Source organism: Hipposideros armiger, unplaced genomic scaffold (assembly GCF_001890085.2).
Source record: "Hipposideros armiger isolate ML-2016 unplaced genomic scaffold, ASM189008v1 scaffold_271, whole genome shotgun sequence".
Classification (NCBI taxonomy): Eukaryota; Metazoa; Chordata; class Mammalia; order Chiroptera; family Hipposideridae; genus Hipposideros; species Hipposideros armiger.
In genome coordinates this window covers 136,984-162,895 of record NW_017731621.1, presented here as the reverse complement: position 1 = coordinate 162,895, position 25,912 = coordinate 136,984, and the positions used below count along the sequence as shown (strand labels likewise).

Below are 25,912 nucleotides of genomic sequence, written 5' to 3'. Positions count from 1 at the left end.
CTGGCTGTTGACTATATACAGTAGCCCATGGCAACCCACTGCCACAGCCCAGCTCCAGGTCGAGCTGTTGTTCAGCATCTTAGCTGTAGAGGGCAGTGTCACTGGCCCTCATATGTGGGATCCGAACCGGGGTGCTCTGGCGTTCCAAGCCAGTTCTTAACCATCGCGCCACTCGGCCGGCCTGAAAACATTTTAAAAGTAAAAAATTTAATCAGAGAGAAGACATATACTTAACACAGAAATAAAGGATGCATTCATTTTGCTGTAATACATCATAGGTATTTCTAAGATTTTGCAATGCAAAATCATGCAGTAAACACCACTGAGCTTACGGAGGAAATGGTGTTAGGCACACACAACACTCGAAAAGTTCATCGGTGACGTGTTGAGAAGATAGGAACTTAATAAAAACAGCACATTTTATGCATGTTGAATGATGAAGAAATAAAGAAACAATGACCTTAAAAACTACTGGCAATTTGCTTATGGAAGTGGGTGTAAGAGGGGTGGGAGGTTGTGAGTTGTTGTAAGTTGCTGGGAGGAAGGTGGCACGTTGTTAACAGCAGGTGTGGACAGGCAGGGCTCCTCTGACGCGCTAGGCTGAGGGGGCTGGTGGATGCTTGACTGTGTGCGTATGTCCATTTTGCACATTCTTACCCAGCTCAGTTCTCTTCCTTTGCCTAGGGCAGCATTTCTCACCATTACCACTAACTGACGTTTTGCACTGGCTACCTTTGTGTTGCGGGGAGGGCCATCTTGACTATTGTAGGATGGTTTCTCGGCATCCTTAGCCTGTACCCACTAGATGCCAGTAGCGACCCTCCTCACCTCCCAGTAATGACAGAAATGTCTAGAGATTATCAAATGTCTCTTGGGGGTCAAAATTGGTCTGATTTAGACATGACCTAGTGTTTTTCACAGACAAAATTACAAAAGAAGCAAATGGAAAATTTTGTGATATTTTGTTCCTTAATGTATCAGTCACATTGGAATAAGTTTATATTTTCAAAACAAGTGTTATAGCAAAAATGACTCTATTACATTAAATTTAAAAAAATGAATGTCTGACAAACGTGAGGGAATCATTAGAGTTACAAAATCTGGACTCTAAGTTTCATATTTAATACAACAAAAGATGAATATAAATTAAAAATAAAAGTTGAAATGAGATATAATTTAATACCCATAGGAAACAAACACACATAGCAATAACAATTGGAGTTAAAACTGATTTAAAAAAAAAACAATTCAATAAAAGGTGGAACATATACTTAATGTAGAGTATATTAAACTAACAGATACACTGGAGGTGCCAAAAGATATATATAGTTTTCCTTTCTTAAAATATGTATACATTATTTTGATGCTCTCTGTATGATTTACATACTTATAGTTATGAATCTCAGAAAGTGCTGAATATCCAAGACAACCACAATAATAAATAAGCAAAAATGTTAAGCAATTAAAAAAAACCCCACCACCAATTTGGAAGTAGTTCAGTGACAATGTACATTTCATGGTATTCTAATATTATATTTTGTTTAAATTATAGTTTAGGAGACATATCTTTTTTTTTTCCTTAAGTAGCCTTTGTATTGGTTTTGTAAGTAATTTGAAAAATTACGTTTTGAATTTCAACATTTATGGCAACTTTCTGTTACATTTTTACAACTGTTTTATACTTTAATATAGGCAATAATGAGGAACCCTTAACTGTTTATTACTCATGCTTACCAGTGAAATCGATCTGATTAGGCTTTCATGTAAGCAACTGAGCTTTTCTCATGCAAAAAAAAAAAATCATTTCCAGTAACTTATTTGGGGCTGGGCAATTTGGAATAATGGAAGCTTTAAAAGAAAATTATGACATGTGTTGTTACAGAAAAACCACTTCTTATTCAAGGCAAGTATCTGAAATTTTGAAGTGATCTTTCTTCCTTCTTAGTGAGAGTGATAATATACATTTTTAACATAAAGAATTTTACAGAGAAGGACAGTTTCAATGTTTGAAAAAATAGACACTGCACTGAAACCATTAACAATCAGTGTGACATTATAGACCTGAAAGAAATGGTGTATTGTTTTTATTGATAATGCTCAGGATTTGAATTTTTTAAATATTTCTGAGCAGGAACTGTATCTTTCCACCCTACTTTGCCTCTTCTGTTACAAAGTAGGGGGAAGATGTAAAGCGAATCAAACCTATACATCATTTCAGCAAACCATTGGTTTGTTTTTTGGTTTGGCTTCTAGTTTTGTAACTATTGAATTTTTTTTTATTGTTTATGAAAAATGCAATCGTGACATAGAGTTCAAAACACAACTTTTTCTTATTCATAGCCATTATTTGGTTTCTTTTTCAGAGCAGGTAGAGAAAATAATACCAGAATTACTCTTAAGCATCTCCCCTCCCCCCTTAATTTTGACTCGGTTGTGTCTAAAGTACTCTATTTAGTTTTTTATACAACATGAAAATGCGTTTTGTCAACTCTGGTTTGTCTTGTGCCATTTGCTCCAGTGATGGTGCCCATAGGGCAGCAACCTTGTGCCAGAAGGATTTTAATTGTAGGCACACAAGCCACCAGATGGCTCTCTAAGGTTTTTAAATCTCCACTTGGATAAATAAATTGACTTTCCCTGAAAAAATTACGTGACTAAATCTTGAATAATGCCCTAAAGTCACAATATGAATAAACCTTCAGAGTTTCAAGCTGAATTTATAGGTTTAGAACTGTCAGGGGTTACGAGTTTAGACAAGATCCTTAAGATGGTTTTACTACATGCATCATGACTTATTATCTTGGTTGGCTTTCCTTTGTTTTTTCATTCAGAGTTGAAATGCCTCATATCTTGTTTCTTTCTCCCTTCTAGCCTTTCTCTATGGAATGTACGATGCTTAGGAGTTTCATAACTGTGCCTGACCCTCTCAATGACAGCATTATGGGTTCACACACACAGCAGAATGGAAAAGTTGTGTGTTGGTCATCTCACATCCATAATCTCTGCCAGCCTTGCCTACTTGCTGCCCATTGTCTCCCTATGGGGTATTTTCATATTTGCAAAGTACTCCAAAATCCAATGGGATAGATTCTTTAAGCAAAAGGAAGCAGAGGAAAGGGATATGGGATTGTTTTTCATTGTAGTGACACTTAACATGGGATCTATCCTCTTAGTAAATTTTTAGGTGCACAGTATAAATTGCTAACGCGAGGCAGACCTTCCACTGAATGACTTCTTTTTGATAATAGCCATTCTAACAGGTGTGAGGTGATACATTACTGTGGTTTTGTTTTGCATTTCCTTGATGTTTAGTCACGTTGAGCACATTTTCATATACCTGTTGGCCTTCTGTGTCTTCTTTGAAGCAATGTCTAGTCAAGTCTTTTGCCCATTTTTTAATCTGGGTATTTTTTTATTAAGTTGCAGGAGTTCCTCATGTATTTTGGAAGGCAGCTATGCTCACCACTATACCACCAACGCACACACTCATGTATTTTGTATGTTAGCCCCTTATCAGATATGTAGTTGCAAATACTTTCTCCCATTGTCTTTTCATTTTGTTGATTGTTTCCCACTTGTTTATTTAATTTTATTTATTTATTTATTTATTTATGTATTTATTTATTTATTTATTTATTTATTTATTTTAAAGGAAATTTTATTGGGGAACAGAGTGGTTTTTTTCCAGGACCCATCAGCTCCAAGTCAAGTAGTTGTTTCAATCTAGTTGTGGAAGGTGCAGTTCAACTCCAAGTCCAGTCACCATTTTCACTCCAGTTGGGTGTGGGGACGCAGCCCACCTTCCCATGCAGGACTCGAACCAGCAACCTTGTTGTTAAGAGCACGCGCTCTAGCCAACTGAGCCATCCGGCTGCCCCCTGCTTGTTTATTTTTGCTTTTGGTGTCATAGCCAAGAAATCATTGCCAGGACCAATGTCACGGAGCTTCCTCCCTTTCTTTCCTTCGAGAAGTTTTACAGTCTCAGGCCTTAAAGTTTAAGTCTTTCAGTTTGAGTTGATTTCTGTATATTTTTTGCTACAATGACGGTGCCCTCAGGAGGCCAGTTTTCCCAACACCATTTGTTGAGAGACTGTCCTTTCCCCATTGTGTGTTCTTGGCACGCTTGTGGAAGATCAATTGGCATATATGTGTGAATTTATTTCTGGGCTCTTGATTCTGTTTTCGTTGGTCTATATGTCTGTCTTTATGCCAGTACCATACTGTTAATTACCATAGCTTTGTAATATATTTTGAAATTAGGAAAATGTGATGCATTCAGCTTTGTTTTTCTTTCTCAAGATTGCTTTTGCTATTTGGGGTCTAGCGTGGTTTTGTGTGACTTTTAGGATTGCTTTTTCTACATCTGTAAAAAAAAATGCCATTGATAGTTTGGTGGGAATTGCATTGACTCTATAGATGCCTGTAGGTATTATGGACATTTTAATACTATTAAGTCTTCCAGTGCATAAACACAGCAAGTATTGAACCTCTCCCTCTGTCAATCGTACTATTTCCCTTCAGTGAACAGTTTTTCTAGTAAGTCTCTTTTGCAGTTATTCCAAGGCAAAACCTGTGTTTAACTCTCTGTTAGCAATTGTAGGAGCCAGAAAGTAATTGCTCATTCCAGCCTTTCAATGGGAAGTGTGGGAGAGAGATTTAGAGCAGATCTCAAATTTTGGCACACATAAGAATCACCTGGAGAGTTTGCTCCAACTGGAGAGAAAGGCTCCAGGGCCCCACTTCCAGAGATTCTGATTCATAGCTCTGGTTGGGGAAAGGAGCATGAATTTCCATTGTAATAAGCGTCCAGGTGATGCTGTTGCTGATGATGCAAGGACTAGTTTTTGAATAGCAAGACCTTCTAGAACATGCTTCTCATAGTTGTTGTCTCCTCTCGGGAGAGATACCTTTGTAGGTGAACGGCAGAGCGATGCCTCATCAAACCATTTGCCATCTGAACCACACATGATTTTATGTGACTTGAGACTACAGCTTCAATTAGGTTGTGAAGAAGCCCAACTTGGTCCATGTCCAGAACTCCTAGCAAAGAGTGACTCCTGGCGTGTCAATGAGAGAAGCGGAAAGGGCATTGGAACATCACCTAGGTAATGCTCCTACTGGCTTTATTTCTTCACTTACATCTAGAAGGAGATGCTGGAGACACATCTCAAGACATCATCCCATTAATAACACAGAAGAATGGATGCTTTTTGTTGAACATGGAGAGACGTGATGAGTGATGAGAAATGTGTCGAGTCTGTGACCAGCTCCTCCAACAAGTCACTTCAAGGCATTCTTACTAATCTTTCAACTCAACCATTGCTTAAGGGCAATGAGACCCAAAGGTGGCGTCTTAAATAAGATGACTGCTGACAAATTCCGTAATCTTAACTAAAGTAAACACAGACCCATTGTCCCAAGCCAATGGCTGGCACAAAGCCCTGATTCTCTGAACAGAGGTTTGAAATGGAAACAGGAGTCTTTTCAAGCCTTTTTTGAGAATGAAACTGCTCCAGTGGAGAAAATTTATTTCCTCTTGAATGGCCCTGAAGAATCAATAAGGATTCATATCTAAGGCTTTTCAAATCCACGGAAAGGGATTGGTCTGGCAGGTGAAGCTGAGGGTGCCAGCATCACGTAGCGTTTTCAGTTTCAGAATTATCTGCAGCCTAAAGACACACATCAAACCATGAGTGTCAGTTCTCAGGAGCCAATGACAGCACACCTGTCATCTAGAATAATTCATTCAGCAGAGACCTTTGGCGAGGCTGTGTGAGATGATATAACATAGGCCCTGATTACATGGGGTTCACTGTTTTGGGGTGAGGTGTAGATGTGTGTATATAGATGACTCAAGACTGGTTAAATTACACCATGTGAGTAGCAAATGGTGATCCATCCCCAATATGCTTGGGAAGCATCAATAACAGAGGGACTGGTATTGTTGGGAGGTGCAGTTGACTACAGCTTGGAGGAAGGAGGATAAATTTGCCAGGTATAACTGGGATCTTCAGGGCCAAGGGGCTGGTGCGTGGGAGAGTGTGGACACACGGACAGGGGGGCAGGGAGCGTGGTGCAGCTCATGGAGTCCTAGCTCCTACCCTCCAGCTCTGGCACCTTTAATTCACTCAGTAAGTAATTTGAGAGCCATCACAATACATTTTCTCATCCTTGGTGAGAGCGAACAGTTTCTCTGCATCTGGGTCCCTCCATAGCCAGGTTATGAAAACACCTCTAGAACGCCATAGAGAGAAGAAAGGAATTTCATCAGAAAAGATGTAGAGCAATTTTGCACCGTTGGTGGCAGGTCAAAACCTGGGATCCGTGGGTGACTCAGAGGTTCAAAATTCAGTGTTGCTTTCTCTGGCCACTATTCATTCTTCCAAAAAATATTTCCTGAGCATTTAGGTGACAGGCCCTTTCCAGGCAGCAGGAATACAGACAGCAATGAACAAAACAGACAAGGACCCTTGTACCCACAGAGCTCATTATCTAGTAGAGGAAAACCCACAATAACAGGTGAATGCAAATCTGTGATCAAGGTACTTCCAGAGAGTGATAACCATTGTGAAGACCTGATGGGAACTGACCGGTGGGAGATGGCAGGTTTTGGGGAGTCAGGGGCCTGCTTCCTGTAGACAAGTGCAAGTTAGGAGGCAGTGCTAGACTCTGGATGTCAGAACTACCAGCGCAGACCTGATGTTCTGGAATGGGAGTTTTTGTAGGAGTTCCATAAACCCCTCACTAGCTTCTCCGCGCCGTGGGCTCTGTAGCTGGGGGCCCTCTGCCTTACTGATCTCCGAGGCTCCTTAGGGAATGCAAGTAGAGAAGCTGTTGCTGGGCAAGTGAGTTGCTCTGTACAGCAGGGAGTGAGAAATGGATGAGATCCGGGAGAGGGAAACCTGGAGCCTGGCAGGCTGAGCGTGGGAGAAGCAGTGGGGAAACTGAAACCTTTGTCGAGAGACTGGGCGAGGGAGGACTTTGGAGTGAGACAGCTTCTCCGTTGTCTGTGCGTAGTGAGGTGAACACCCTCCTCTGTGTCCTGGCAGACCTCTGCTGAGCCCGCGTTGCGCATTCATGATCTTCTGTGGCCGGGTTCTTTTCGGTCAGTTCAGTGAACGGCTGAGTGCGGTGTCCGGGCAGGCGTGGGGAATAAGAAAGTCTGATCAGGAGACACGGGCCCTGGAAGCTCGGTCCACACCTGGGTTGCACTTTAACATAATCCTACTTTATAAAGTCACCCCTGGCAGGACTAGAAACATGTCCTTCAGTGTCCTCACCTGGGAGGTGAAGAGAACTAGTCTTCGTAGAGGTGTTGTGAGGAGTCTGTGCTGAGCACTTGGCACACTGCAGCTGGCCTTGGCTAAATGTGTGTGTGCCCCCGAAATGCATGTTCAAGTCCTAACTCCTGAGGCGATGACATTAGGCGGTGGGCCCTTGGCAGGATATTTAGTCATGAGGTTGGAGCCCCCTCGTGGGGCTGGTGCCCTTCTAAGAAGAGACACGCGCACGCTTGCTTCCGTCTCTGCTCGCCACCATGTGAGGGCACAGTGAGAGGACTCTGTCTGAAACCAGGAAGCAGGGCTCACCAGACACCCGGTCTGCCAGCACCGTGATCTTGGAGGTCCAAAAACAAGTGTTTGTTTGTGTAAGCCATGCAGTCTGTGGTATCTTTTTAGAGCAGCCCGAACGGACTAAGGGAGTAGCCATTCTGTTTGACAAATGCTGGTTCCTCCCCCACTGCCTACCAAGGGATCGGGACCAGGTGAACTCTCACCATTTAAAATGGATGAAGCTGTAGGATAAAAATCCCTGTTGTTACTGAGTGTCCAGCATTCTGGCAGAAACAAAAGAAATGTCATTAATGAAAGGAACAAATCTATCAGGGACTCCTTAAAACATGAGTGAGACATGAGAAAGCTGAATAAGCAAATATTACTTAGTAAGTGATAGAGTATCGAAAGTCTTAATTAGCACTTCTGCAATGGCAGTGCAGTAGGGGCCCTTGAGGCAGGTGGGAAGCCATGTGGACTGGAACTTGAGCAGAGTGTGGATGGAGAAAGGGGAGAAAGAAGAGTGTTCTAGAGTCTGTTGTGGGAGACAATCAACATAAGCACAAGCATGGAAACAGGAATACATGTGTATATTAAGAAACTAATATTACTAATAATACATGTGTATATTAAGAGATGCTTTCATAGTGTCATGTTGGGGTTTGCATATGTGTGAGCCCACACATCTTCCTATCAAACAATCTCATTATTGAGTCACACTTAACTAATTTAGAATTGGTGATTATTTAGAAAGAAACAACCTACAGTTTGAGAGAACAGAGTTTTATTATGTGTTTGAATGGTCTCAGCAGGAGAATTGTGGCATTTTAGCCCTAAAAGGAAAAGGTGAGGCACATATAGCTCAGAGAGGTTAAGTAGCTTTCCTAACCTCACACAGCTGATCAGTGACAGACCCAGAATTATTTAAAGCCTATATTTCCTGGCATCATTTTCAGAGAGTTCTCATCTTAGAAAGAAAGGGACATTTATCTACTTAAGGAAACTACTGAAAAGAGCACAGAAGTATAATTTCGTAAAAGCATGCCATAATTGCAATATAGCACAGGTAAATGTGCATCTTTTGCTGCTGTTTCTTCAGCGTATATATTAATGAAAGCAAGACCTCCACACGGCAGCACAGTTAGTATATAAACTGAAAATAAATTGTTTCTATTAAAATACAAGGTGTAATAAAAATATACAGTAATGTTTAAGTTAAAAAAAATTATTTCAGTAAAAGACACGTTGCCATTAATCCCCCTCAAAATTCTCCCTCTTGCTTTCAACACACCCATCGTTCTTGCCACTTTCTAAAGCAGTTCTGAAAGTCCGCATTCATGAGTGTCTTTAGTTGCACTGTCGTGGCTGCCTCAATGTCCTGAATCGATTCAAAACATTTATCTTTCACGGTCATTTTAACTTTGGGGAGGAGCCAGAATTTGCACGGTGCCAGATCGGGTGAATAAGGTGGATGAGGACACACCGTAATGTTTTTATTTGACAGGAGTTGCTGTACCAGAAGTGATGTGTGATATGGAGCCTTTCTGTTGTGATCACAAAATATGGTGAATGCTGCTGCCAAGTGCCATCCAACAGAAAGGCAGGGATCTTCAGTATGGGGAGCAGTGCATGGAACCTTGGTAACAGTGTGTGACAAGTTTCAACTTGTTCAGTCCAGTCAGTCAGGTGTGGGCTACGGTTGAGAGAAGGTATGTTTTCAAGTGTGCTGTAAATCATCCTCCATCATGACAGCACTGTGTCACACATCGCTTCTGGTACAGCAATTTCTGTCAAATAAAAACATTATGGTGTGTCCTCATCCACCTTATTCACTGGATATGGCACCGGGCAACTTCTGGCTCTGCCCCAAAGTCAAAATGACTCAGGACATCGAGGCAGCCACAACAGCACAACTAAAGACACTCATGAAAGAGGACTTCCAGACTGCTTCAGAAAATGGCAAGAACGATGGGATAAGTGTGTTCATAGTGAGGGGGAGTATTTTGAGGGGGATTAATGGCAATGTGTCTTTTACTGTAATACATTTTTTTAATTTAGACATTTACTGCATTGTTTGATCACACCTCATACATGGAAAATTACCATATTTATGTCCTTGCAGCGGTTTTAATATATGTGAGCAGGTTTTAAAAATTTATTTCTGGGTTGGTATCTTTTGATTTTTGGTTGCCTTTTGTCTTAAAAATGTAAGGAAAACCGTGTCAGTACATATTGAGAAGGGCCCGTGTGCCTCAGTGTTTGTGCTCTGGGAGTTAAGAGTCCCGGAGATAGTTCTGGAGTAACACAAGGCAGGAGGCACCTCACTTCCAGCCCGTTGCTTCCCCTGAGTTCTCATCTGTGAGACATGATTTATTACACTTACAACTCAGCCTCTTCCGTGTAAGAATAATGGAATGCAATTGCTGGACAAAGACATAACTTTGTAAGTCCATGTAAAGAAGGCAGTTGAATCCATCCCTATTGTCACAGACACTGAGTCGTCCTTATGTTGAAAGGCTATTTGGGGAAGTGTTAATGTTTTGAAGAGCTTGACGCCAGGCAACCGGCTGCCTGGGATGGATTTAAATGTAAGGAGATGCTCCTTCTGCCTTGAAAAGAAACGGAACCCTGTCCAGCCTTACTACTCTGGGCCTCCACTCAGGCCTAACTAGGTGACAGAATGTGCTCTGCCTGTGTCCCAGCTCCTGCCACCTGAGATATCTGATGTAACTGTGGAAGTATTAAAGGCACATTTCCTTCCACTACTACTTTTTCAAAAAGTTGAACATCTCAGGTAATAATTAAGCACTTTTGTCAGATAGTTTGCAGCAGTTTGTTCCTATGTGTGAATGTATTTTGAAGCTCTTTTACATCTAAAGTAAAAAATAGGATGTTTTCTTCCTAAACAGGGACATAAAAGTAGTCATTTTAAAGAGAGAATAAAATGTACCTCAACTCAGATACATTCATCCAAACATGATTTAAACAATTTTTTTTCAAAGACTACTCAGCCAGAATAGTTCGTAATCACACAACCTTTAACAGCTCCCTTTAAAAGTCATAAGTACCCACCCGCAATGTCAATTGATGCAGTTTATTTTCTCAACATTTGTCTTCTCTCATCTTGGACTCTGGCAGATAAGAGTGATACCATAAGCCATGTCTACACTGTTCCTGAGGGGAAGGGGTGCAAAGGCGCCCCAAAGGGTCATGTTTTCCTAGCAGACTAGACACTGCCGCATAGTATGGTGTTTGACTGTGTGGACGATTTCTCTTTTTAGGGAGTAGTTCTAATTGACACATGTTCAAGGTCCAAACAGTTTTAATTTACTTCTGAGAACTTTTAGTATCAGAGCCATATCCTCAAACTAACATTTGTTCTGGAGGCTTTCCAGTTTTGTGCCACAGTCAGGGGGCCATCGCAGAGTGACACTGTGGTATTGGATGTCACATGTATTTAAAATTGATGTTCCCCCTCACAAAGAACATGTTCTCATTTGTTTCCCTTCAAATCCCATTGTTTACATAATGGGTTTACAGGCAGCCCTTTCATTTTTCTAAATAAAATAAGTACTCATTTTTCTGCTCTCCCCACACATGGCTAACACACTGGAAAGGAATTCTCATGGCAGAGCTTTTCATGATTTCCTCCCTCTGCACATGCCATATGCTTTTCCTAGCTAATAAATAGTTCATCAGGATTTTCACTTAGCCTATAAAATAGAATTGATGACATTTAGTGTTATAAAGGGAATACTGAAGTCAAATAGAAAACAGACTTGTGTATTGTCAACTTTAATGAGACGCAGGTCTGCAGCCGGATGGGAACCATGTCCCAGCAAACGATTCTACAGAAGCCACAAGCAGGACTAATAACTGTCGTTATTAGTAATTGGTAACTTTTAGGCTCCAGCATACAGAGCAAAGCGGTACTGAGCACCATGTTATTCATTAAGTCCCTGTACCTGGTCTGTGATGACGGAGGAAGGGGAGACTTGGAGAGGTAAGTGCTGGCGTGAGGGATGATCTCTCTTTTTTTTTAAGCTGAGCCATCCTGCCACCTGTTGGCAGCTCAGCGGGCAGCTGAGCTCGGGCATTGAACCGACGACCTTGTTGCTCAGAGCTCGCACTCTTGCGTGAGCTCTTAACCAGCTGAGCCACTTGGCCAGCCCTGGCCTGAGGGATGGATGGAGCTTGGGTTTGTTCTCATGTCTCCCAGGTCCTAAGTGTTACCTCTGACAATGGCAGTTCTCAAACCCGGGGCAGGGTTTTGAGTCCATCGCTTTGCTTCCACCATGATAATTCTCTCTCTCTCTCTTTTAATTCTTTGCACTTATTTGTGCATCTGGGTAAAAGTTCTCTGGAACCAAGTTCCCTCTGCACTGCTCTCTGGCTTCCCAGGACCCCAGTGAGGAGCAGGTGTGTCAAACCCATGCCTCTGACAGCCGTGCTGTGACCACGTCCAGACCCGCCATCTGTGCGGTCCTCAGGCTGCTCTGCCCAGGCTTTCTGTACATGCACGGGGCTGGTGGGTCATGGGGCCAATGAGCCAGCAGCCAGCGCTCTACTGTGTTGTAAAAACTCATTACCCAAGTAAGGGAAGCACAAATAAGGCTCACTGTGATTGCAGCAGGCTGCAACTGAAAGCCTCCTGCACACTTTTAAAAACAATTCCTTTCAAGCCCAGATTAGTTAGCAAGGTTATAACTCAAAAATATCAAGCCAGAATGCGTTTGTGACCTGAGGTTAAATAGCCGCGGAGGACAACACAGCTACCCTGAGTCTGTATTTATAGGTGATATTTCTTAATATCTTGCTTCCAGTAGCATTTTTACTGACAGATCGTGTGTGTGCCTAAGCAATTTGTGTCTTGACCTTTGTCCTGTGAATGTATCCAGTATGTACTGGTCCGTTATATTTTATAGAACAAGCATGATCGCTAGGATGTTAAATCAACACTCAGAGGCGTAAGTTACACACACTGAGATGAGGGCGTCTTTGGGGCACCTTCTTCCATACCATGTGGTGGCCCCCAGAATACATCATGGCCTTAAACACAACCCCCAACATCAGGGCAATGAGGCTCACTTCTTATTTGATGGTATACGAGGTCAGATTCTGGTTGTATCATAGGATGCATCTAAGAGCCACAGAGCTTTTCAAATGTAACGTATTTCTAAGTAGACCACCTGGGGAACGTTCTCCGATGCCGCCTGTGAGTAATGCAGACATGTTGCGCTGTGTACTGGAGGGCTGATACAGTCACAGCATTGCTTGTCTTCATGAACTTCATCTTCACAGACCTGCAGTTTTTTTTAAATTAAAGATTTAAGGAAATACTGCATGTTTTCCTAGCAACCCATTTGTGCTGAGATCTTGCAGGGACAGCCATCCACTTTGCGATCCCAGGTGACTGTGCGTACAGCTGCTTGGGCAGGATCGGTTACACCTGTGCAAGTGTTTGAACTGTTTTGTAACTTCAGCGCACCAGCAGAGCCTGTGTTTGAGGGCAGCAGCCCCTGCAAGGATGCAATAGCCTGTGCTGTGAATTGGCATCAGAACAGCATTCAATGGCGTCTCCTGGAGCTTGGTCTTTTCTTTTATTTGGGACCTGCCTGTTTGGCAGGACTCGCTGTTGGGAGCTGTAGAGATGAATGACGGCCTATTGGAAGAAGCGCTCCAGGATTGCATGATTGGCATGGTAATAAGATGGAGCCAGCGACTTTGCTGCTGAAATGATGAGGAGATGCTGTCCTCATGCTCTCGATGGCTGCCTGAGATGAGGCAGATGGGTTTCTCTCTCCGCCCTTTAAATTCCATGCACTCCCTTCCCTCAGCCTTTCCATGCCTTGGCCTCCAAAGTCAGTGATTCCAGAGAGGCTGCTGCTGTGGTTTGGCTTTTGGTGTGTGTTTGTGTCTACACGTATGTGTATGCGTGTTTGTTCCTGCCTTCCTTTACTCTTTGGCTAGGTGCTTGCCCACAGAAAAGTGTAGCGGGGAAATATTGAAGATGACCATTTGCAGTATCTCTTTCCAAGATGAGCGATTATAACTACTACAAATTCTTTAACAAGGGAAAAAATTTTTAAAGGTACTCTTACACTTAAAAAAAAAGTGAAAAGTGATTAAAATCATCCTTACGTCCTCACTGAAGTTATCAATATTCTGACCAACACCGTCCTTTGTGCCTTCGTGTCATTGGGGTTGGGTATAATAGAACTCCCAGAATAACGGAACTTTGGAAGATGGGACGGGGTCATTCTGTGTATGTTTTTCATTCAGCAGAGCTTGTATACTGAGTATATACTGAGTGCCAGGGGTGGTTATCAGTTACAACACAGACGATGAAAATCGTGCCTCTATTGAGGAGCGGAAATGGACAGTGCCAAGAAATAGAATAAGTAAATGAGTATATATTCTGTAGTATGTTAGAAGGTACTGAGTACTTACTAGAAAAAATTAAGTGGTGTAGAGTGACCAGGGTTCCAAGAGTAGAAGGATGGACAGGTACAAACCTTATTGAGTAGGTGACACCTGAGTGACACCTGAGCAAAGACTTAAGGAGCCACGGGAGTGAATACAGGTATATTTAGGGGAAGGGCACTGCAGGTGGACAGAACCGTAAGTGGAAAGACCTGAGACAGGAGTGCGCCTGGTGTGGCCGAGGCACAGGGAGGAGGCTGCTGTGGCTGGCGCAGGGTTCAGTAAGGGAAGAGGGGATGGAGGTGAGGCTCGAGATGCAGCAGGAGGACTAGCGCTTTGTGGACCTCTGTGGACTGTAGGGCTTTGGGTTGGCTCTGAGAGAAAGCAGGGCCATTGGGAGATTGTTAGTGTGTTTTAGAAGAATCACTCTCGCTGTTTTGCTATATTGAGAAGAGACTGTAGGGGGTCAATGGTGGATGCGGGGAGACCGTTAGGAGGCCGCTGCAGTGACCCATTGAGCCAGTCGGGATGTGTTTCAGATTGGGATGGTTGCAAGGGTGACAGGAAGATGTGAAAGGATTCTGGATACATTTTGAGGATCAGTAATATTCCCTGACAGGTTGGATGTGGCCCAGTACAGGGAAAAGAGCAGTCAAGAGGAATGCCAAGATTTTCCCCTGAGCAGCTGGAAGTATAGGATTGCCATCAAGTGAGAAGGGGAAATCCGGGGTTAGAGCAGATTTTGGGAAAAGCGCAGGGGTTCGGTCTTGGTCATGCTGCACCTACAATGTCTGAGAAATATCCAAGTGGAGAGTCTGAGCAGGAAGTGTGATGCATTGAGGCTGGAGGTCTGGGTTGTAGATACAAGTCGCGGAGTCACTGGCATTTCCATTTGCATTTTCCTCCACGAGCCAGGATGAGATCACTGGGGTAGTGTGGGGGACAGAGAGGAGGACCTCTGAGCCCTGGGGCTGCCCAACATGAAGGGGCTGGGAGAGGAGGACAAGTCAGAAAAGGAGACTGAAAGATGGGACTGGTGGGGTGAACAGGAAAGAGCACCGCCTTGGAAGATGAGTCAGGAGGGAAGATGATACCATCGGTGTCCAGTGCTTCTCGGGGTAAATGCTGCCGAGGCCTGAGATGTCACTGCATCTAGCAATGGAGAATAGCTCCATTGGTGACCTCGGTGACAGCATGTTCAGTGAAGTGCCACAGGCAAAAGCCTGATTGGAGGCAAAGGTTTTAGAGAGAATTGTGGGAAGAGGGTTTAAATTTAAGTCAAGAGAGTGTATGTGAGATGCTTTGCTGCTGAGGAGAGTAGAGAAATAGGCAGTAGCTGACCGAGGAGGTGAGTTCGAGATAAGGGCTGGGTTTTGTTTTGCTTGTTTTAATGAGAAAAAAGACAGTATATTTGTGTCCCAGTGAGAATGATCCCGCCGAGAAAGGGGAACGTTGATACTATGGAGGAAATTAGGGGGAATTGTTCACCTGGGGTCCTTGAGCAGTGGAGAGGGGATAAGCAGAAGGATTGGCTCTCGAAGGATCCTGTGTGGTTGTCTGCAAAAGGGGGAGAAGGCGGATGCTCTAAGGGATGAGTGTCGACGGAAAGTCTCTTCTGATTGTTTCACTTTTCTCGGGGAAGGAAGAAACCAAACCACTTGCTGAGAGTCTTGGAAAATAGAGATTGGGGGAGAAGAGAAGTTATGAAATGGTTGTCTGTTGGAAGGACAGACAGCAACTTTGTCGGAAGGACAGACAACCACTTTCCGTATTGCCCCCCATCCTTTCAAACCTGCTCTTTGGAACAGGTTAGTCATAAGAAGTGCTTCCTTTTGATAGGTTTGGGCATTTGGACAGGTCCCTTCCTACACCTAGCACAGTGCCTGTCACAAAACTGCACTCAGCATACATTCGTTAAATCAGTTAAGAGTTTACACGATCGCATCTGTGAAATGGAGATGTGATCCCAAGCATTTGCTTGGCTCAAAGTGCCTAAGAATCATAACTATATTAATAATGGTAATAGTAATAATAATAATACTGGTTAGGATTTACAGAGTGTTTGCTTTGTGTCTAATTGTTTTTCATACATTATCTTACTTAATTCTCCTGATGATTCTTTGAGATAAATATAATATTATGCCCATTTTATAGATGTGTGTTCTAGAGAAGAATGTATCTTATCTAAATTAGGAAGCTAGAAGTAGAGGAGCAAGGGTTCAGCCCCCGGGTTGTTGACCATTATCCTGCAATGTACCATCCACATGATAAACTGGCAGGAGCATCTCTCCCTAGAAGGAGTTTGTGATACTGTCATTTATAGCAGGAAATAGGAAATATACAAATATGTCTGGTCTGTGTCCTGTTCCTGGCACAGAGCTCCTAAAACCATTGGAATTTTCTAAGTGAAGAGAGCAGCTACAAAGGTGTCTTTGTTATGTTAATGAGTTGATTTTTGGGCAGTTCCTAGGTAACCTAAGGGTGGGGACTGGTTCCCAGGGGAACCAACCAGGTGATTAGAGGGTTAGAATTTGTAGTCCTACCCCAGACCCCCCTGTCAGTCACCAGTGGCCAATGATTTAACCAGTCATACCTGTGTAAGGAAACCGCCATAAAAACCCAAAAGGATGGGGTTTGAAAAGCTTCCGGGTTGTGAGCACATGGAGCCATGGAGGGTGTGGGGGGGTGGCATGCCTGGAAAGGGCACAGAAGCTTTGCACCCTCCCCATGCCTGGCCCTGCACACCTCTCCCACCAGGCTACTCCTGAGTTACATCCTTTTACAATAAACCAGTGATCTTTTAAATGTTTCCTGAGTTCTGTGAGCCGCTCTAGCAAATTAATTAGAACCAACGAGGGGATTGTGGGACCCTCTGATTTCTAGCCATTGGGTTCAAAGCGCAGGTGACAACCTAGGCTTGCAATTGACATCTGAAGTGGGGGAGGCAGTCTTGTAAGACTGAGCCCTTTAACCTGTGGGATCTGACACTGTTTCCAGGTAGATAGTGTCAGAATTGAGTTAAATTGTAGGACATCCAGTTGGTATCTGAACAGTGTGTAGCAGTGTGGAAGAAACACATTGTAGAGCTGGACACTCACATATCTGAGAGGCACCAGACCTCTCAACATGCCTTTTGGCCCAGGTCTCCAAACCCCATGTTGAATGTCCAGCTCTGATCTTGGAGCTGGGAGCAGCAGCTGAGATGTGGGGCTGGTAGCCTGGCAAGTTCTAATCCCAACAGAATTATGGGGTGGCCCAGTCAGTCAGTGTTTTTTTGTAAAGCAACAGAAATGAAAAACCCGCACTTGCCATGAAAAGACATGGAGGAAACTTAAATGCAAATTAAGCAAAAGAAGCCAATCTGAAAAGGCTACGTGCTGTATGATTCCAGTGATATGACAGTCTGGAAAAGGCCACACTGTGGAGCCAGTAAAAAGAACAGTGGTTGCCAGGAGTTGTGGGTAGGGAGGGATAATAGGCAGAGCACAGAGGATTTTTAGGGCAGCAAAGCTTCTCTGTGTGATGCTATAATGATGGATGCATGTCATTATACGTTTGTCCAAACCCATAGGATGACCAACACAAGAGTGAACCAGTGTAAACTGTGATTCTGGGAGATGATGACGTGTCAATGTTAGGCTCCTCAGTTGTAACAAATGTCCCATCTGGTAGGAGATGTTGATAATGGGGGAGGGCTGTGCATGTGTTGGGGCAGGGGATATGCTCCTCAATTTTGCTGTGAACCTGAAACTGCTCTAAAAAATAAAGCCTATTAAAAAAAAAAAGCTGTATTCCTCGTACCCTTCCCCTGCCCCCGTACTCCATTGCCGTGGGGTTGAGGGTTGCAGCATGCTCAGATTGCAAGGGGAAAGGAAGGATAAGCTGATTTTGATTGGAATTCCACGGCAGGCACGTTGAGGAATTTGGAAGAAGCGCTGAGCCAGTGAGTGCTGTGGGTTTCTTTTGTTTAGATTTGGCACTGGCTAGACGGCTCTGCTGCCAGAGGGGGCGAATATGGAGGACAGCCAGGTCTGCAGAGACCTGAACCCTGCCCTTTCTCATCCCGAGATTTCCATCATGGCGCCAAAGGCCGGGACTTCTGTGGAGCATCTATCACCCCAAGCAGCCCTCAATTTTCATCTTCGATGAGGAGAACCATACTTTCACTTTTCTCCTCTCCTCCTTCCCCTCCCCTTTGTTATAGCCCCAGCCCTGTCCCTGTGCCCTCTCTTGAGCCACCGACCCTCCCTTTGTGTCCCCATGAAGTGGTTACAAGAACAGAACATGCTGTTAGTGGCCTCCACCCAAGAGACACAGGTCTCTAACTGTTGAATAGATACAGTTCATTTTAAACTGGATAGTTTTATTTATTTACTTCCAAATTCTTATAAAAGTTGTATTGACAATTCCTTGTTTTTTTCCAAGCAATTCGTTTTTAGAAACACAATGCAACTTATGTCATTAAAAGTGTTCCTACATAAGGATTTGTATTTTACCATTTTGAGAAACATTTTAATACAAAACCCAACAAAGACGATATGAAAACATCAATTATAAAAACACCAATTCTATATACTTATTTATAAGTGTCTACTGTATGCATTAACTTGGGTGTATCCACACACTCTGATTCCAAACTCTTTCTCTTCCCTCCCAAACGTTTTCTTCCTCCTGTGTCTCCTCACTTGATTAAGGCACATCCTCTCTAGCTGATTGCCCATGCCAACAGCCAGAAAGACTTTGTATTGAGTCACTACTCTTGGTTGCAAGGGAGAGCAACTCTGAGCAGAACTGAGCTCCAGGAACTGTCATTTCTCTCATATTCATCCCGCCTCTCTTCTCATTACTCTGGGCGTCTCTTCTCTCACGTTCTCTCTATATGTTGGTTCGTTTTCTGCTGCCATGGAGGAGCTCAGTCCCTGGGTGGGGACCATGGCCATAGGCCTCTCCAAGTTTGAATCATTCTAGCTGACTGACCTGAGAACAGTGAGCATCCCTGGGCCAGCTTCAGTAGGTGAACCTGTGCGGAGGACTTGAGTGGCCTAGCCTAAGTCATGGGGGGAGACACACGCACAGCTCAAGTTTGCATTTCTCTAATTAAGAGTGAGTTTGGACTTTTTAAATGTTTATTAGTCACTTTGAACTCATCTTTGTGACTCTTTATATCCCTTGTTTCTGATTGTATGAGGTTACAGTGTCTTATTATTGGTGGAAAGGGTGCTAGGCACACACATCACTCTCTAAAACATTCTCCACATCCTGTGTCCTTCCCCTCCCGCCAACATCCAGTCCGCCACTGAGTTCTGACAGTCCTTTTCCCCAGTAATCTCTCAAATTCTTTTCCTCCTTTCCCTCCCTTTTGGTCATCTGGGTAACTTTACCTTTCTTCTGGCCTGTCGTGGTGGCCTTTGGATAGTTTCCATGCCTCCATTATTTTTCCCCCTAATCTAGTCTCTGCATCAGATGCTCATCCTAAAGCATAACCCCCAAACATGAAATTTCCTTGCTCAGAGCGCTGTATCTCTGCTATCCATAGAATAAAGTCTCAAGTCAAGGCCCTCCATGGTAGTACCTAAGATAAACAAGAAATATCACCACCTGGGGTTTATTGAACTCAGGTGCCAGGTAAAACAAGACCACACCACACATGCATTCTAGATAGATTAAGTAATTAATGTAAGTGGCAAATCAAATCACAGGATCTCTGGAAGAAGTATTTGTGAGATCTTTAGAAGAGGAAAGGCCTTTTTATGAGAAAAGAAATAATGAAAGAACATGCGGACACATTTAACTGTGTAATAAAGTAGAAACAGCAATAGGTGACGGAGCAAGGAGAATAAAATTTAAAGACGAATGTTAAACTGTGAAAAATATTTCCAAAATTATGCTTAGTACCCTTCCCATACTAATTTCTACCAATAAGAAAACTCTGGAACCTCATGTAATTCATGAACTAGGGATATAAAGCGTCACAGCGATGAATCAGGAATGGCTCCTAAACATTTTAAATGTTCACATTCACTATGAAAGAAATGCAAATTAAGGCAGCATACTTGTGTGTTGGGGGTGAGATAGAAAAATGAGTAAAAATTTAAATAAAGTGAATCCGGACAAGGATAGAGTGAGCCAGGCATCTGTATGGGACTGTTAATGGGAGTGAGAATGAGCCCTTTCTTTGCTCCCAGTATCTTGTGCAGCGCTGTAATTCTGTTTCTAGGGACGATGCCCAAAGGCATAATCCAAAATGTAAAGATAGTTACATCGAGCTGTTCTCATTTTTACTTATTATAACAAAAATATCCCCAAGGAGTATATTGTTAGAATAAATTATTCTATAATCATACTTAATATTATGCAAACATCAAAATTATTTTATGTGGTACCTTTATTCATGTTGGGAAACATTTGCAATATACTGTTACTTATAAGCTCAATACAAAATGATTCATATAAGTTGATTTCAACATAAGGTAGAAAAAAGACTGACAGGTTAAAGATAAAATGTTGATTGTGGGTGCCCCTGGATGGTAGTTTTGGGTGATACTTTAAAGTTTTGTATGCTTTGTGTACATTCCACATTGTCTACAGTGAGCATGTTATTGTTTGTAGTCAGAAAAATTTAAATTATAATTGTATACTCTCAGACTTGGTGTTCATTTCAGCTCAACTACTAACCAACCAAATCATTTATTCTTTCTGTAACCTGGTTATCTTATCCTTAAAACAAGGCTAATGCTAGCTTGTTTTGTGAGAAGCAAATGAGATTCATACGATTGCACAAATGGTTTTTTTTCCAGCTGAGATATAATTAACATATAACATTGTGTAAGTTTAAGGTATACCATGTGATGATTTAATACATGAATATATTATGTAAAAAACACTACAGTAAGGTCAGTTAACACATCCTTAACCTCACATAATTGTGTGTGTGTGTGTGTGTGTGTGTGTGTGTGTGTTTTGTGAGAATATTTAAGATTCACAGTATTGTTAACTATAGTAGTTCTGCCATACATTAGATCCCCAGAACTTATTCATCTTATTGTTGGAAGTTAGTACCCTTTGGCCAACTTCTTCCCCTTTTCCCTACCTACCCCCCACCCCCTAGAAACTACCATTCTATTCTCTGTTTCTATGAGTTTGGCTTTTTTTTAGATTCCACATATTAAGTGAGATCATACATTTCTTTCTCTGATTGACTTATCTCACTTAGCATAATGCCCTCTAGGTCCATCCATGTTGTCACAAATAGCAGGATTTCAAAATAATGATTTCTTTCTTTCAGATATATACCAGACGTGGGATTCCTGCATCATATGGTAGTTCTATTTTTAATTTTTTTAGGAACCCTTTATACTGTTTTCCATAGTGGCTGCACCAATTTACATTCCGCACTGACAGTGCTCCAGCCTTCCAGTTTCTCCACATTCTCACCTATAGTTGTTCTCTCTTGTCTTTTTTTAAAGATTTTATTGGGAAATTGGGGGAGGGGAACAGTGTTGGGGAATTGGGGGAGGGGAACAGCCAAGTTGTTGTCCTTCAGTCTTAGTTGTGGAGGACTTTGATGACAGCCATCCTAACAGGTGTGAGGTGATACCTCATTGTGGTTTGGTTTGCGTTTCCCTGATGATTAGTGATGTTGAGCATCTTTTCATGTACCTGTTAGCCATTCGTATGTCTTCTTTGGGAAAATGTCTGTTAAAGTCCTCTGCCCTTTTTTTGATCAGATTACTTGGGTTGTTTTTGCTGTTAAGTAATATGAGCGCCTTATATATTTTTTTATATTAACCCTTTATAAGTTACATGGTTTACAGATATTTTTTCCCCATTCCGAAGGTTGCCTTTCGTTTACTTGATTGTTTCCTTTGTTGTGCAGAAGTTTTTTAACGTGATGTAGTTCTACTTGTTTACTTTTGCTTTTGTTGCTTGTGCTACAGGGATCTTAGCCAAATAAAATCATTGCCAAGACCAATGTCAAGAAGCTTTCCCCTTTATTTTTTAGCCACACACAAAAAGAAACTTTACCCCTATATTTTTTTCTAGAGTTTTATAGTTTCAGGTCTTAGATTTAAGTCTCTAATGTATTTCGAGTTAATTTTTGTGAGTGGTGTAAGATATAGGTCCGGTTTGTTTCATTTCCACATGAATATTCTGTTTTCCCAGCACCGTTTATTGAAGATGTCCTTTCCCCATTGAGTATTTTTGGTTCTCTTGTCAACTATTTGTGGATTGTATATGCATAGATGTATTTCTCGGCTCTCATATCTGTTCCATTGGTCTATATGTCTGTTTTTATGCCAGTACCATAATTGTTTCAACTACTGTAGCTTTGTAATATAGTTCAAAGTCAGGAAGAGTGATGCTTCCAGCTTTGTTCTTTCTCATGATTGCCTTGGCTACTTGGGGTCTTTCGTGGTTCTATACGAGTTTTAGATTGTTTTTTCTATTTCTTTGAAAAATTTCATTGGAATTTTTTTTGGGGCGACATTGAATCTGTAGATACTTTGGGTAGTGTGGACATTTTAACAATATTAGCTCTTCTGATTCATGAACATAGGATATATTTCCATTTACATGTATCATCTTCAGTTTCCTTCATCAATGGCTTACGGTTTTCAGTATATAGATCTTTCACCTTCTTAGTTAAATCTATTCCTATTTTATTTTTTTATGATTGAGTTATAAATGGGAATATTTTCTTAATTTCTTTTTTTGTATAGTTCACTGTTAATGTACAGAAACATAACTGATTTTTGTATTAATTTTGTATCCTGTAACTTTACTGAATTCCTTTATTAAAAAAAAATTGGGGTGGAGTCTTTAGTTTTCTTTATATAAGATCATATCATCTACAAACAGAAACGATCTTACTTTTTCCTTTTCTATTTGGATCTTTTATTCCAATTTCTTGCTTGAATGCTTGGGCTAAGACTTCTAGTACTATGTTGAGTAGAAGTGGTGAGAATGAGCACCTTTGTCTTCACCCTGATCTTAAAGGGAAAGCTTTCAATCTTTTACTGCTGAGTATGTTGTTACTGTGGGCTTGTTGTATATAGCCTTTATTATGTTGAGGTATGTTCTTTCTGTGCCCAATTTGTTGAGAGTTTTTATCGTGAAAGGATGTCGAAATTGTCAAATGATTTTTATACATCTGTTGAGATGCTGTTATGACTATTATTTATTATTCTGTTAATAATTTTTAATATTCTGTTAATCACATTTATTGATATGTGTATGTTGAATCATCTTTGTATCCCATGGATAAATTCTACTTGATCATGGTGTATGATCCTTTTAATGTACTGTTGAAATTGGTTTGCTAGTATTATGTTGAAAAAATTGCATCTATATTCATTAGGGATATTGCCTGTAGTTTTATTGTACTGTTCTTGTCTGGCTTTGGTATCAGATTCATGCTAGCCTCATAAAATGAGTTTGGTAGTGATCCCTCCTCTTCGGTTTTTAAAAGAGTTTAAGAAGGATTGGTATTAATTCTTTAAATGTTTGGTAGAACTCAGCAGGGAAATTATCTACCATGGGCTTTTCTTTGTTGGGAGGTTTGTGATTACTAATTGAATCTCCTTAGTTGTTAATTGGTCTGTTCAGATTTTCAGCAAGAACCAGTCTTGTTAGGTTGTATGTTTTCAGAAATTTATCTGTTTCTTCTAGGTTATCCAATTTGTTGGTGTATAATTTTGTTTATAGTAGTCTTTTTCCTTTTCATTTCTGTGGTAACAGTTGTAATATTTCTTCTTTCATTTCTGACTTTATTTGTGTTTTCTCTCTTTATTTCTTAGTCTTTGTTTCTCAGTTTTGTTTATCTTTTCACAAAACTAGCTCATGTTTTTATTGATCTTTTCTATTGTCTTTCTGGTCTCTTTCATTTATTTCTACCCCGATCTTTGTTCTGTCATCCCATTGTCTACTGCAAGGTTTTTGCTGAGAAACCCCCTGATAGTCTTATGGGAGTTTGCATGCAGGATAATTTTTTTCTCTTGATGCTTTTTAAATTCTGTGTTTGTCTTTGATTTTAGGTAGTTTTATTATAATGTACCTTGGAGAACATCATTTTGGATTAAAATTTTTGGAGGACTTCTGAGCTTCATGTATTGAATGTCCAGGTTTCTCCCCAGATTTGGGAGGTTCTCCACCACCGTTTATTTAAAGAAGCTGTCTACCCTTTTCTCCTTTTGTTCTCCTTGTGGATCTCCAGTAAGGCACAGATTGTTTCTCTGAATGGTATTCTATAGTTCACTTAGGCTTTCTTCACGCTTTTTCATGATATTTTTGTTTGACCTCCTCTGACTGGATCATTTCAAATGATCTGTGTTCTGCTTCACAGATTCTTTCTTCTGCTTCATCCAGTCTGATGTTGACACTTGGTTGCATTTTGCATTTCATTCATTGTAATTCTCAGGTCCAGAATTTGTTTGTTTCTTTCTCTTTTTTATTTCTATCTCTGTTAAACTTTTCATTTTGTTCATGTATTGTTTTCCTGATTTTGTGGAATTGTCTATGTTTTCTTGTAGCTCACTGAGCTTCCTTAAAACAACTACTTTGAATTCTTTATCACAGATCTTCATGTCTTTGGAGTCGGCTACTCTAAAATTATTGTGTTCCTTTGGCGGCATCATGTTTCCTTTATTTCTCATATTCCCTGGAATCTTGTATTTCTGTCCGCACATTTGAAGAAGCAGTCACCTCCTTCAGTCTTTGCGAGCTGGCTTCAGGCGAGAAATACCTTCCGTGAGCCATGCTAGGGATTTTGAGGTTTTCTCAGACTTTTTCTATATTTATGCCTTCTCTACACTTCTTGTTCCCTCCTTGGGGGGAATTTGTAAGATTGGATGCATTCTCTCAATCCTGCAAAGTCATGCCAGGTGCTGACAGCACCCCATTAGCTTGCTTTCCCAATGGTGGTGTTGAATCTCAAGTTGGTGTGCTCTCTGCCAGCCTCACAGACTTGGGCCAGCTTCCTGCACGTGCCCAGTAGCCATCGGCAGTGACTTGCTCTGACCACCCTCGGGGATGTGCACAGGGAGCCGCTGCAGGGTTGGGTGTGTGTGGGGGGGGTGAGGTGCATAGAGGGCTGGCTGGAGCCCATGGGCAAGTTGGGGGGATCTGTAGGCAAGGTGTCCCCAGCAGCTCGTGGATGAGCTTCATGATGAAGCCAGTGAAGCAGTTAGTAGGATCTGTGTCCATTTGATGCGCTCAGAGAGCCGTGGCTATTATTCTTCCAGCCTGTCCTTGGCCTGTAGTCACGCAGCTCCACAGTTTTCCGGATAGGGTGAGAAAGAAGTGGCTCTCTTTGGCGGTGTCCTGCACAGCTGTGGAAGCTAAGCACTCACCCACACACTCTACCTCCCCCTGAGGGGGAAATCCCAGGCTGGGAAGGTTTCTCTTGGCCCTGAGCTGTGCCACCTTGGGGGAGGTTGACACAGGTAAAGTGAAACTATTCCCCTTACCCTTGTCAATAGGCCCAATCTCAGATTTTATTTTGCTCCAGTGGTGTACTGGAAGGGACATCTCTGGCAATCTGGACCCCCACAAAGACACTCTCACCATGGGTGATGGTGAAAAGTCTGTTTCTTAGGGGAAAAACTATAGAAAACTCCTATATTGCCATTTTGACTGTGCAAAGACTTTTTTTTTTAAGATTTTTATTGGGGAATTGGGGGGATGGGAGCAGAGCTGGGGAATTGGGGGAAGGGGAACAGACAAGTTGCTGTCGTTTTGTTCTTCAGGCTAGTTGTGGAGGACACTGCTTCACTGGCCCAAGTTGGCACCATCATTGCGCTCTTCCCGGGCGAGACAGATCATTCGCCGGCTTCTGGACTGCCGCTCACCGCGGCTTCTGGCTGCTCTCACTGGCTGCTGGTTACATACGGTAGCCCATGGCAACCCACTGCCACAGGGGCTGCAGCCTACGCCGCCGC

General features: G+C 42.1%; 1 protein-coding gene across 1 annotated transcript in view; it reads left to right on the top strand.

Annotated features, from left to right (window-relative positions):
• The window catches only part of CAMK1D (calcium/calmodulin dependent protein kinase ID), a 462,879-nt gene that overhangs the window by 345,341 nt on the left and 91,626 nt on the right, over nucleotides 1-25,912 (top strand). The gene's annotated exons all lie outside the window — the stretch shown is intronic.